Source organism: Geotrypetes seraphini, chromosome 11 (genome assembly GCF_902459505.1).
Source record: "Geotrypetes seraphini chromosome 11, aGeoSer1.1, whole genome shotgun sequence".
In the NCBI taxonomy this organism is placed as follows: domain Eukaryota; kingdom Metazoa; phylum Chordata; class Amphibia; order Gymnophiona; family Dermophiidae; genus Geotrypetes; species Geotrypetes seraphini.
The window spans coordinates 111,140,956-111,155,370 of NC_047094.1; positions in this window are offsets into that span (position 1 = coordinate 111,140,956).

Sequence of the window (14,415 nt, forward strand, 5' to 3'; positions counted from 1 at the left end):
CATTCTCTTTTTGGTCGGGCTGAGAACCTTTCAGTACCCCCTGGTAGTGTGAAGACTTTCAGTCTCTGGTAACCAGAGCTGAGATTGTGATGTCATAATGCCTCATTCCACCAATAAAAGCCAACCTCATCAGTGATGTCACAATGACTTAATTGTCCTATACTTGGCTCACTTTTATTACATACGAGAAGGTGCTGAAAAGTTACAAACTGTTTATCAACTAGATGGTAAGTGGGATCGATATTATTATTATTATATTTATTAAGGTACCATAAACAGTGACAACTCAAATACGTCAGCATGATACACAACCTCCCAAAGATGTTCAGAGCAAGAAGTACTGCAAAAATGTTTTTGTTTGATTCTCCCTCCCCACCCCCACCCACCCCCACTTACCAACCATGCCAACAGGAGTAAACACCAGCAATTGTTCTAAATCAGCCATTAAGGATCGGGCTGCAGGCAGTAGGCAAAAGTGTAAGCCAAAATGGTCCCAATCGTCGAAGGCAAAACATTCCAATGTAAGTAGCATGATCATGCGAGACCGCCAATGCTGCGGTGTTGAAGGTTCAGCTTCCAGCCATTTAGCCAAGATACCCCTCATGCCTTGCAACATTGTTCTTTTCAAAAACAACTTGACACCCACCAGTCTCGGATGGCCAATATCAAACTTCCAAAACAAATGATAGCAGTTGAGATGCTGAGTGATCTTCCACATAACCTGAACGTGGCAAAAAATGGCTGTTCAATATGTACGTATATACGGGCATGTCCAAAACATATGTGATAGGGTTGCTGATGACATTTCAAATATACATTGTTCTCATGTAAAGTAATACAAAATGTCCTTCTGGGAGATATATAATAACGAAACACAGATTTATACCCCAATTCCCAATATAATACACCCAGGGCCAATCTCTGCAAGAAATGTAAATTAGAGAATGACACTGTGACAAAATTCATCACCGTTCCCATCCCCGCGGATAACCGCGGGAAACCATCTTCAAGTCATTCTTTAAAGAGAGAGGGAAGAATCAGAGTATGAATGGCCACAACCACTGACCCGCAAGCTTTGCTTTGAATAATGCTGGTGTAGAAAGACTGAGGTTGAAACAGACACTACAGAATGACAGTCTCTGGTATCCAGAGCAGATATTGTGATGTCATAATGCCTCATTCCACCAGTGCCTAAGAGCCAACCTCATCAGTGATGTCATAATGGCTTCATTATCCTATACTTGGCTCCCATAAGAATTAGAGTATGAATGGCCACAACCACTGACCCGCAAGCTTTGCTCTGAAGAATGCTGGTGTAGAAAGACTGAGGTTGAAACAGATACTACAGAATGACAGTCTCTGGTATCCAGAGCAGATATTGTGATGTCATAATGCCTCATTCCACCAGTGCCTAAGAGCCAACCTCATCAGTGATGTCATAATGGCTTCATTATCCTATACTTGGCTCCCATAAGAATTAGAGTATGAATGGCCACAACCACTGACCCACAAGCTTTGCTTTGAAGAGTGCTGCTGTAGAAGGACTGAAGTTGAAATAGACACTAGAAAATGACATGGGATTATTTCCTGCGGTTATCCGCGGGGACGGGAACGGTGATGAATTTTGTCACCATGTCATTCTCTAATGTAAATATTATTTCAACATGGTCTCTGTAATCGTATCCCTCCAATCATTACTCCACTGAGTAGCCATTCCAGAGAAACCCACAGCTGCCACATAATCCAACAAGTATTTATGGTGGAATCTCAGGGGGGGCCCTCGATTGTGCATCTAAGCGATATAAATCAATCAAAGTCTGGTGTGTCGCTCGACCCAAAAGACCAGCTGGCAACGAACACACGTAATGATGTAACTGAAAATATGGAAATTGGTCTCCAGAGGTGAGGCCGTGGCGACGTTGCAGAGAGAGAAACCCACGTCAATACCTGATGTAAGTAATGTATACCCTTTCGGGCCCAAATCTTAAAAGGAGCCGTGGACATGCCAGTCAAAAATTCAGCGTTCCCGCATAGGGGTAGCAATGGTGTCACTTCAATGGGTGTCTTAAACGTGGTATTCAACCAACGCCAAGCTTGACGGAGGGGCTTGAGGAGAAAATAAAAGGGTTCCCCCCCCACCATCCCGGGGTTCTCTCTTAGCATGTAGCATATAACTAAAATGTTCCACCTCCACGGTTGTAAAGGAAAAGTAATTAACATCACGGATCCAATCATTAACATGGCGCATATAGCCCGCCATTACAAATGAGTGCATGTGTAGCAATCCCATACCACCTCTACCTCTGGATCTCTGGAGCTGGCTTAACTAGACATGGGGTCTCTACCTGGCCCACAAAAATTGTCGGAGCAAGGTGTCCAATTCGCGCTCAGTTCGCTTTTCCCATTCCAGGGGCAGCATCTGATAAATATCCAGCCACTGAGGCACTATCATCATATTATACAATGCTATTCTGCCCATCAATTCAAGGAGAAAATGGTGCCAAGCTAACAAATGCGCTCTAGGATTTTGTAGTAATGGCGGTACATTAAGGTCCTTAAGACGCCGTAAGTCACGAGGTATAATAACCCCTAAATACTTAATAGCATCTGTTGTCACTGAAACAGGAAGGAAGCTGCCCACGTTTGTGAGGACCCAGCACCAAAAATGGAAGAGCGATTGATTTTTTATTTTTTTTTTTGCAAATTTAGAGTGAAACCGGACGTGAAGCCATATTCCGCTACCACGTTCATGAGATGCCTGATGGAGCTTTGAGGATTCGTAAGCACTAATAGTAAATCATCAGCAAATGCACACACCTTGGTGAAGGTATTTCCAATAGAGACACCTTCAATATGTACAGCCTGTTGCAGAGCACGTATAAAGGGGTCTAGATATAACAAAAACAATAGCCCAGTAGCCCATTCTCATGGTTGGCCAATCCAGGTCCCTAGTACCTGGCCAAAACCCCAAGAGTAGCAACATTACAGCATCTCAAAGAATAGCAAGATTCTGGAACCCCAATGAGAACAACATTCCAGAGCTTAGATTGTGATGTCATAATGCCTCATTCCACAGTGCCTCAGAGCCAACCTCATCAGTGATGTCACAATGGCTTGATTGTCCTATACTTGGCTCACGTAAGAACATAAGAATAGCCTTACTGGGTCAGACTAATGGTCCATCAAGCCCAGTAGCTTGTTCTCACGGTGGCCAATCCAGGTCACTAGTACCTGGCCAAAACCCAAGGGGTAGCAACATTCCATTCAGAATCCTAAAGAATAGCAAAGTTCCAGAACCCCAAAAAGTAACAAAAGATTCTGGAACCCCAAACAGCAGCAACATTCTATGCTACCGATCCAGGGCAAGCAATGGCTTCCTCAATGTCTTCCTCAATAACAGACTCTGGACTTTTCCTCCAGGAAATTCCAAACCTTTCTTAAAACCAGCTATGCTATCCGCTCTTACCACAACCTCTGGCAATGCGTTCCAGAGCTTAACTATTCTCTGAGTGAAAAAATATTTCATCCTATTGGTTTTAAAAGTATTTCCCTGCAGTTTTATCGAGTGTCCCTTAGTCTTTGTAATTTTTGACGGAGTGAAAAATCGATCCACTTGTACCCGTTCTACTCCACTCAGGATTTTGTAGACTTCAATCATATCTCCCCTCAGCCGTCTTCAATCAGATCTCGCCTCAGCCTCTCAGCCATGTACCTTTAGTAATTGGGAACGTTGATGTTCGTACTCCATTAACCAGTAGGGCCCTAGGTTCTGTAATACAATGTTTGTAAAAGAAATTTATCTTATAAACTTTTATAGCCCAAGCATTAAAACTGCAGACTTACTCTGTCAAGTATAAAACCATTCTTGTACAGAACTGAGTTACTTCAATTGTTTACACAGGATTTGAAAAGAAAAAAAAAAGTGTCAGATTGGATGAAGGGAGCATGTAAAAATTACTTCTTCTGTCAAAAATGAAGAACCAAACTGAAATGAATGGAAACTTCAAGATGATTACACAATGCGGGCTTATTATTTTAACTTCCTGACATACATACATATGTTTAGAAAGAGACACAGACAACAAAAAACAGATGAATGATGCTTACATATATTTAGAGCAATTAAAAATACTCCAAAAGGGGGTATGATTTTCAGACTAGTTACAATAATATTCTGAAACGGTGACTTTAAGGTAAGTTGATCTACTTCAGCTCGCTATGAGAAAACAGAGAGCCATTTGGACACTCAAGGATTAGAATTTAATCCTTAATGTTAAATAATTCATTATTTTGAATACAAATTGTAAACTGACTTGATTTTTATCAACAGTGGCGAAGAGAGGAGCCTAACGGTTGGGAACCAGGGTTCAAACCCACTGCAGCTCTTTGTGAACTAGGGGGTTCTTTAATTAAGCTGTGGTATAAAGTGGCTTTAGCTTGCCCTTGTGCACTTTTTACCACGCACTAAAGCAGTGTCTCTCATAACGTGTGCCATGGCGCAGTGGTGTGCCCCGGAGAGATTCTGGGTGTGCCACAAGAGATTCTAAAATTGTACTTCATTTTTTAAAAATTCCCTTTGTTACTACGGGCTCCTTTTACGAAGCTGCGTTAGCGGTTTTAGCGCACGCAGCTTTGTAGCGCATGCTAAACCCATGCTACGTGGCTAGAACTAACGCCAGCTTAATGCTGGCGTTAGCGTCTAGCGTGACCGGCAGTTTAGCGTGCACTATTACGCGTGTTAAACCGCTAACGTGGCTTCGTAAAAGGAACCCTATGTACGTCACATACGCAAGAGTCTGTCAATGTTATGTGTGTCTGTGTGCAAAAGGATACAACCACCCGGACAAATGTTCATTCTTTGACGCGATCAGTCCTTGAAAACTAACCGCAAGTAATTTTATTTTTATTTTTTTATGTAGCCGTTATCCTAATTTGAGCAACAAAGCAATCAAGGCTTTGTTACCTTTCGGATCTTTTTATTGTTACACACTTGAATTTTCAGCTCTGACAGAAATTAAATTAAAAAAAAGAGAGCGACTGCAGATGGTGGATGATGAAATGCCTGCTTTGCTTGTCAACTATCGATCCACATTTCGAGTTAATTTGCGCTCAAAAACAAGTCCATCCATCGCATTGATTAGCAATTCTAATCTATCTACTTTAGTTTCACCGTTGTTAAAATTACCCGTACATAGCTTAAAGAACTTTAAATAAATAACTCTCCATTTTAATTTTTTTTCTTGGTTTTGCAATTTTATAATTTCAGTTATAATGTGCCGCAAAAAAAACATTTGTTCCGTTTAGTCTATCGGAGCTACCAAAGTTTGAGAGACACTGCATTAAGGCCAATTTTTTTTTTCTTTCCATTAATGACCTTGCGCTAATGTCACCATGACAGTACAGTAGTGGGGGGTCCAATGACCCCCCCCCCCACACACTTTTCTACCAGCTCCCTATGGTGCAGTTTTCAGGAACTCTGCCAGGATATAGAGAGCAAGAGAGAAGATAATCATGGGTTGATGCTCAAAACCAAACACAGGCGCCGGGAGATACCATGGGAATAGCGCAGAAAAAAATTCCCAATGCTCAAAACTAATATCATGCTAATTAGGGGGGTCCTATTACTAAGGCACGCTAGCTGATTTAATGCATGCTAAAGGCTAACGCGTCCATTATATTCTATGGATGCGTTAGCATTAAGCTTGTCGTAATATTTAGAGCGCGCCTTAGTAAAAGTGGGGGTATATGTGCGCTGTTATATTGAGCATTGGGAATTTAAGGGGGAGGAATATGCCAGGCGCACGCATAGAAGAGTTTTGCGGTAAACACAGCATCTGCGCGCATGCCCAGTCAAACCAGGAAGTGAAGCACACAACAGCACCATTTTTCTATGCCTTTAAATAAAAGCTTTTCAAAATATTGTTGGGTTTTTTTCTCTTGAAAGGCTTACATTGAGCACAGAAAACAGGTGCCAATGTGTGCTTCCACTTTCAGGATTGCTCTGACTTGCACACATTCATCTCTCACTATGAACACTTAGGGCAGTGCCTCGCAAACATTTTTAGCTCTAGCACACTAAATGGACCAAATGTTTTTTTGCAGCACATTATAAGTGAAATAATACCTCTGTAAATGGTTGCCGGCGCGATCAGCATCTTCCACCTGCTGCTCGGGCTGCCCTCGGCTTCCTTCTGATGTCACATCCTGGTCCTGTGACAGGAAGTGATGTCAGAAGGACGCCGAGGCTGCCGTGAGTAGGGTTACCAGACGTCCGGATTTCCACGGATGGCTTTTCAAAACCCGGCACTTTGTCTGAGTTTTGAAATGAAATCGCGTCGGGAGGGGGCATCTGCACATGCGGGGATGCAACGCGGTGACATCATGCATATGTGCACATGTGTGTGACATCATCGCGTCACAACCGTGCATGCGCGGATGCCTTCTTGTCCGATGAACAGGCAGCAGGGGGCGGGGCTAGGGTGGAGCTGAGGGCAGAGCTAGGGCATAACAGGGCGGGGACAGGTGAAATTGGGTGGGCCTGGGGGGCGAATCTAGGGTCAACCCTAGCTGTGAGCAGCAGGTGGAAGATGCTGCACACACTGGTGAACATTTACAGAGGTATGCCGCGGGTGGAGAGGCACCAGTGCTGGCAGTGACAGACTCTTGCATATACGGCTTACATGTCATTTATTCTAGTGCATATTTATTTTATGAATTATTTCTTACTAGTATTTTAGCCCGCTAGCCCGCTACATTAATGGGTGCTAGAATATATGTCTGTCTGTCTTTATTTCTGTCTCTCTCTCTGTCCTGCTGTCTTTCTTTCTGTCTGTCTCTCTCCCTGGCCTCCTTTGTCTGTCTGTCTTTCTGTGTCTCTCCCTGTCCCTGTGTCTTTCTTCTTTTCTTTCTGTCTCCTTTCCTCCCGGTGGTGCTAGAATATATGTCTGTCTTTCTTTCTGTTTCTCTCCCTACCCCTGTCTTTTTCTTTCTGTCTCTCTCCCTCCCTGGCCCCCCTTTGTCTATCTGTCTTTCTGTCTCTCTCCCTGCCCCTGTCCCTGTGTCTTTCTTCCTATCTCCTTCCCTACTTCCCTGTGCAGCAGCCACAGCATTCCCTCTCCCTCCATTTCCCTGTGCATCATCATTTTTTCCCTCAGTCTAGCTTCTCCTGCCCCTCCTACACTCAGTACTTTAAACTTTGGCCCGGCCTGTAGGTCAGGGGTTTCTCGGGCTGACTGCCACCCGCTGCTGGTGGCTTCGTGCTCCACCGTGGGCTACAGCTGCCGCAGCCTGCAGCCATCAACAGCCGCCACGGTCTGCAGCCGCCGACAGCCGCCGCGGCCGACATACGCCTCAGGGGGAAGAGAGAAAGAGAGAGAGATTCGCGCGCATGCGCACTCCTACCTGCGGTGCCCTACAGCTCACAGAAAACGGGAGCACGCAGGTGGGAGTGCGCATGCGCGGCTTAGGGTTTTATTATATTAGATGAAGGGAATTTTACAAATAAATTCTGGAATCTCTCGCAGCACACCCAGAATCTCTTCATGGCACACCGCTGTGCCGCGGCACACAGTTTGCGAGACACTGGCTTAGAGGCTTGCACGGGCTTCCTTCTACATCCAAATAAAATTAAAATCATCAGATTTAAAGAAAGAATCACAGTAAATCCTCTTTTTTTAAAATTCATTCATTTATCATAATTTCAACAAAATAAACTTATTGAATGGACAAATGTTTTCCAAATTTTCAACATAAAATAAAATACCGTACTCATTCAAATTTTAACTACATTCAAACTTTTGAATAGTCCACGTATGGGGGGGAGAAACAATTCACATACCATTGGGAATGGAAAATTAGAAAGATATAGAAAATTAACAAAACTAAATTTAGTAGCTTGTCTACATTTTTATGTTAAATCCTCTTTACAAACACACGGGCTACTGGGCTTGATGGACCATTGGTCTGACCCAGTAAAGCTATTCTTATGTTCTTATGAATGCCTGCTCTGAACTGGGTGTTATTTTTTCAGCAGAAAGACAGTCTTGTTTTGTGCATTATTCTCTGAGCATTAGGAAATGAAACATAGAGATGGCAGATAAAGGCCAAATGGCCCATCTAGTCTGCCCACCCATAGTAACCATATAGAAACATGACGGCAGATAAAGGCCAAATGGCCCATCTAGTCTGCCCATCCACAGTAACCATATAGAAACATAGAAACGTGACGGTAGTTAAAGGCCAAATGGCCCATCTAGTCTGCCCACCCACAGTAACCATATAGAAAGTAAACATAGAAACGTGACGGCAATTAAAAGCCAAATGACCCATTTAGTCTGCCCATCCACAGTAACCATATAGAAACATAGAAGCATAACGGCAGATAAAGGCCAAATGGCCCAACTAGTCTGCCCACCCATAGTAACCATATAGAAACATAGAAAAATGACGGCAGATAAAGGCCAAATGGCCCATCTAGTCTGTCCATCCACAGTAACCATATAGAAACATCTGTTTGACTACTTTTGCATGCCATTTGTGCTAATCTTTGGTGTGCTAGCCCTGCACTAACCACCTCTAGTGCCCACATTTGGGCCTTGATTCACTAAACTCACCGATCGTGTCCCGACCAGTTTGCGATCGTTCCCTGACCCTGACCCAATTCACTAACCTTCTGCCCGATCAATCTCCCACCCGATCCGATCCGCCCATGCAAATGAGGGGAAATGGCATGCATAATTAGGAAGACATCGATTCACCAAGAAGAAGAAACACCGATTGGGTTTGCCAATCTGAAATGAAGCGACTGCTGAGGCCCAGTCACTTACTGTCCTTGCCGACTCTCCTGCTCTCTGCCACCCTGAAATCCTAGTATCGAGGTTACAAAACAACTATCAAAATAAAAAATAAAACTGTACATATGCATACGAACTCCCTTTTCATATAAAAAAGCGTATTATGAGCCCGTGATTTTAATCCGCGGGTTTAAAGCGTGTTCTGTTCAAAAGGTCTGGCTGCACAAAGCGTGTTCTGTTCCGTAATCTGGCTGCACAAATTGAAATGATTCCTTTTAAAATGTCCACTTGTAGGGCCAGCCAGTAAACTGCAGCCACCCCCTCCCCCTTTACTTTGAACTTGCTTGTGCGAAGAGCAAGCGCATGTGCAAATCGCATCTACAACCAAAAAGGATAATCTGCACATGCGTCTTGATCGCTCTAGTTATTTATTTATCTGTGGGATCGCTGTAGGGCGTGCGTCCAATCAGATCATTTGCCTGAAGAATCTATAGTGAATCAGTCGCTCGGCAAAATTTGGCCAAGAATCGCCCAACAACGATCCAGATCGGTGAGTTTAGTGAATCTAGGCCTTGGTTTTAAGTATCAGACGGTCAGTGAGCTACAAAATTATAATTATTGCCTATGCAAGAAGTGATATTAAACTAATCAATTGATTCTGATGCGGTATACAAACCTAAGGATTAGATTAGATTAGATTCTGCTTTGAGACCTAACCAACCAATTGCAAGGGAGCTTCATTTCTTCCCCTCCTCCCCCCCTAATCAGGTGCTAGAAAGCTAAGGGCAGTTCCTGGACAGATCAGTGTAAAGTTTGCAAATAAAGGCATCAGAGCAGAAGACAAACAGGAGATCAGTTTGATAAAGATCTGGCAAAGTAGTGCCTGAGCCAGAAAGAGAAGCCTGCCATGGACTCTGGCCTTCTGATAGTGGCCTGGGAGATTACAAGTTCAACCCCCGCTCTCAAGGTGGTGGAGCCGACTTATCTCAGTCCACTCTGTCTCTGGTTCAGGTCAGATGGGTAACAAATCTGACATGGAATAGGTTTCCGGAAATTCCTGCTGGTTTCAGATCTGTGCTCTCCTTATCCTGATTTAGAGCAGTGTCTCTCATAAGTTTGGTATTTGTAGAGACTGCTATACCAAAAAACACCTCATGTTTCCCAAATGTAGAAATGGTCAAACTGATTTTAATGAATTAATTTGGATTTATATCCTGTCCTCCCAGAAGAGCTCTGGACAGGTTGCAAGGTTACATACCATACATACGGTAATAAAGCATAACTGGATATAGTAATATAGAACATGACAGTATATTTTAGGTCATGCCATGATAGGACAATACAGTGTTACCCCGCGAATTTGCGGTTCGCTAATCAGGGACTCACTAATTCGTGGTATGCTCTGACCGCCTCTTCCTGTACTAAAGTCAGGCTGCACCAATCAGGAACTGCGTGTCAAGCAACTCCTGATTGGTGTAGGCAATTCCGATCCTCGAGAGCCGGAGCCAGGTTAGGTTTTCAGGATATCTGCAATAAATATGCATGAGATAGATTTGCATCTCAAGGAGGCAGTGCATGCAAATCCATCTCATACATATTCATATAGATATGGTACAGCCTCTGCTTGCCCTGGATCGGTAGCATGGAATGTTGCTACTCTTTGGGTTTTGGCCAGGTACTAGTGACCTGGATTGGCCACCATGAGAATGGGCTACTGGGCTTGATGGGCCATTGGTCTGACCCAGTAAGGCTATCCTTATGTACCAGAATAGCAAAATGGTATTCATAAAAGAAAGGTCTGATTAGCAGCAGACGTTTCATGCTATAAAAGGTTTTCTTCCATAGGTTGGAGATTTGTGCCACTTAGGAGAATGTAGAGTCAAGAATGACTCTAAGAACGGTGGTTGTTTTGTATTCTCTGAGGATGGTTCCGGATGGTCGAGCCAGGGAGTTAGGGATAGAGTTTGTTGGGTGGTATGAAACCAAAGTAATTTGGTTTTGGTTGTATTTTGCTTGAGTTTGTTATTGGTGGCCCAGGTGGAGATTTTGTTTGTGTTTTTTTTCTGAGGCTTTCGAGGAAGCTGGATCCAATTATTTGAAAACCACATCACAGAGATTATGTTGGGGGCACACACAACTGTTTTGCTTGTGCTTTTAGCTTCAGCATGCTTTCAGTTCACCAGTGTTACCAATGCCTGAAAATACTGGTACTTGGCTACTAGTATTTTTTTTTTTTTTTAATCTTTATTGATTTTCAAACTTTGACAGTGCAATACAATTAATTGAACATAAAATGCTGCATAAAACGCACAAGTAATACATAAAACAATCATTTTCTCCCACCCTCCTCCCAATTATTAATACAATATGACATATGATGTGATTACAATATTATAATTAAGTAATTTAAATCCTCAAAATACATTTCCCTCCCCCCACCCGCCCACCCTGGAAGTGTTAGGAAATCTAAGAAAAGGAGAGATATATGACCCTTATCATGAGGTAACAAACGTATTCAATGGGCTCCACACTTTATTAAACGAACTACTAAACCCCATACATTCTGCATTCATTCTCTCAAATTTATATGTGGTACACACATTTGCCCACCAAAATGTGTAATTTTTTCTGTCGTGGCTCTTCCAGTTACGTGTGACCATTTGGATGGCTATTCCCGTCATGATCAAGAAAAGAAGGCTTTTATATTTATCCAAAGTAGGCTTAACGTGTAGTAACGTACTACAAATTATGGCTTCATAAGTTAAGGGAATAGATGACTCAAGAATAAGATTTATTTGTCCCGAAATTGACCTCCAGAAATTAAGTATCAATGGACAAAAATATAACAAGTGATCCAGAGTCCCTATATTAATATGACAATGCCAGCATCTATTAGACTTAGAACTATCTAGTTTTTGTAAACTCTTCTACTAGTATTTCTGTTAGGAATTATTTCTGTGGTGCTAACAAATGCTCACAGGTTCCTGATATATTCAAGACGACATCCATCAGAGGCTGTGGCTTAAAATCCACCATGGAATGATCCGATTTATTAGGTAAACTGAGTGAAAGAGATCAGTCAAAAAAAAGATGCAGGAAACCAGGCCTTGCAGTCTGTCCGATTTTTGGTTGTTTTTTTTTAATTGTAATCTAACCTTTTTTCACAGACACCTATTTTAGTGCAGCACAGGTGGACTTATTTTGCCAAGATTCACCCAGCTATGTACATACCAAGATATATTAATTTCTTTATTTCGATTTGGCCCGCTTTTTTGAATCTGTTTTCAACTCCTAACTCCCACTCACTGCTGTCAGATACCTAGACCCCCAACCCCGAAATGTCCTGTCTAAATTAGATTGTAAGCTCTTCTGAGCAGGGACCGTCTATTGTATGTTACAATGTACAGCGCTGAGAACGTCTTTCAGTGCTTTAGAAATAATAAATAGTAGTAGTAATTAGCTCCTCTCTTTTCATTTGTAGGTCAAAGTGGTGACTTACCATCAAGTACGAGTCCTAAATAGTGCACGTTGGCAGAGCTTGAGTCCTCTGCACCAGACAACCCACTAGTCATGATGGATTTTACCGACGTTACAATTATTTTTAGTGATATGCCATTTCGTGTTTTGTGAGATTTAGGGCTGCATTTTTATTACCCACCCCCCACCCCTTTTACAAAACCGTACTGCCTTTGTTAGATTTACTAAAGTGAGCGACTGCATTAGCATGAACTAGCATCATTAGCATACATTATTCGTAAATATGTTCTATTGCATAAACGCACATGGCTGTGTATTGGTGTATAGCCCTTTTGCTAAGCTGTGGTCTTCCAATGCACTAAAGCAGGAGAGATCAGGGCAGAGGCCTGACAGCAGTGACAGGAGGCTGCGTCTCCTGTCAGGGTCTGCGCGTGAGTGGGGATCGCACATTTGCGATCCCTGCTCGCAAATGGGGGCGCTCCTCCGATCGCCCCCATTTGAATACGACTGATTTGTGAATCAGTCGGACCTGCCTGAATTGGAAACGGATTGTTCCTAATCTAGCCCTAAGTCAGTTATGTGTGCTGCTGCTAACTGGTGTTAATGCAAATTACTGCTACTTCTCTCCAATTCAATGCCAATTCGGTGCCAATTATTCATTCATTCATTTTTCTATGCCAGTGTATCGCACACTCGTGTGCCTCCTGAGATTCCAAGTGTGCCGCGGCACACTGAGGAGGAAGAGAGGCGCCTGCCAGCTGACTTCCCTACACGGTACGGCGCCAGCGCTGCCCGATTCGCCAAAGGCCTGCATGTTTCCCCCTTCTCTTTAGCGTCTTCCGGCTTCCCCCCTGGCCTCCTGGTCTCACCTTTATAGCTAATTACAGCAGCCTGCAGAGGATCGCCGGTAGGTAAAATGATTTTATTTTCAATATAGTGATTGAAATGTGTTGTGTATATTATATTGTGTATATTGTGTTGTGTATACTGTGTTCAATATAGTGATTGAAATCTGTTGTGTATATTGTGTGTATATGAAAAATGAATGGAAAAAATGGCATTACAATTAGTAAGGGGGATGGGATCTGGGGCAGAGCTTGGGTGGGCCTAGGGGGAGTCTGTGGTTGGGGTACTCAGTTGATATTTGTTAGACTTAGGGGGTACTTAGCTTGAAGTAGTCGAGAAACACTGCTGTAGGCAATCGGTTGGCGCCCGTGCCTCTCCTTCTCTCTGGTCCTCTTCCCTGCTGGCACCCCCTACTGGCGTCTCAGGGCCCATCTGGAGGTCCTCTGCATATACGCGGTTGTCGACATGATGATGTAATGCATACGTGTGATGTCATCACGGTGACGTCCACGCACGTCTGGGTGCCTCAAGCCGTGGCCACTACATTTAGTGTGCCCTGGCTTGAGAAAGTTTGAGAGACACTGTTCTAGATCGTTCTCCCAGGAGAGCTCAGATTGGTTTACATGAATTTATTCAGGTACTCACGCATTTTTCCCTGTCTGTTCTGGTGGGCTCATAATCTATCTAATGTTATCTTGGACAATGGGGGGATTAAGTGACTTGCCCAGGGTCACAAGGAGCAGCGTGGGTTTGAACCCACAACCTCAAGGTGCGTAGGCTGTAGATTTAACCACTGTAACACTCCAGAAATCAAAATGTAGTAAAAGTGAGCCAAGTACAGGACAATCAAGCCATTGTGACATCACTGATGAGGTTGGCTCTTAGACAGTGGCAGAATGAGGCATTATGACATCACAATACCAGCTCTAGTTATCAGTGGCTGAAACTTTTCACACTGTTTATTTATTCAATTTTCTATACTGTTCTCCCTAAGGGAGGTCAGAACGGTTTACATGAATTTATTCAGGTACTCAAGCATTTTTCCCTGTCTCTCCCGGCGGGCTCACAATCTGTCTAATTAGCTAATAGTTTCTTGCATAACTGACCTTGTTCTGTAACTGAGCATGTATTTGCCCACCTAACTTTAAGTATCATTTATAGAATCTGAAGGATATTGTCTTTACAGTAAGCCCAGAAATAACCATAAACCTTTGCTCCAATGTTCATTTAGCAATCTCTCCAAGGAGTTTCAATTATAATGGAATAAACAGTACACAAATGAAGTAATTAGTGAAAACAG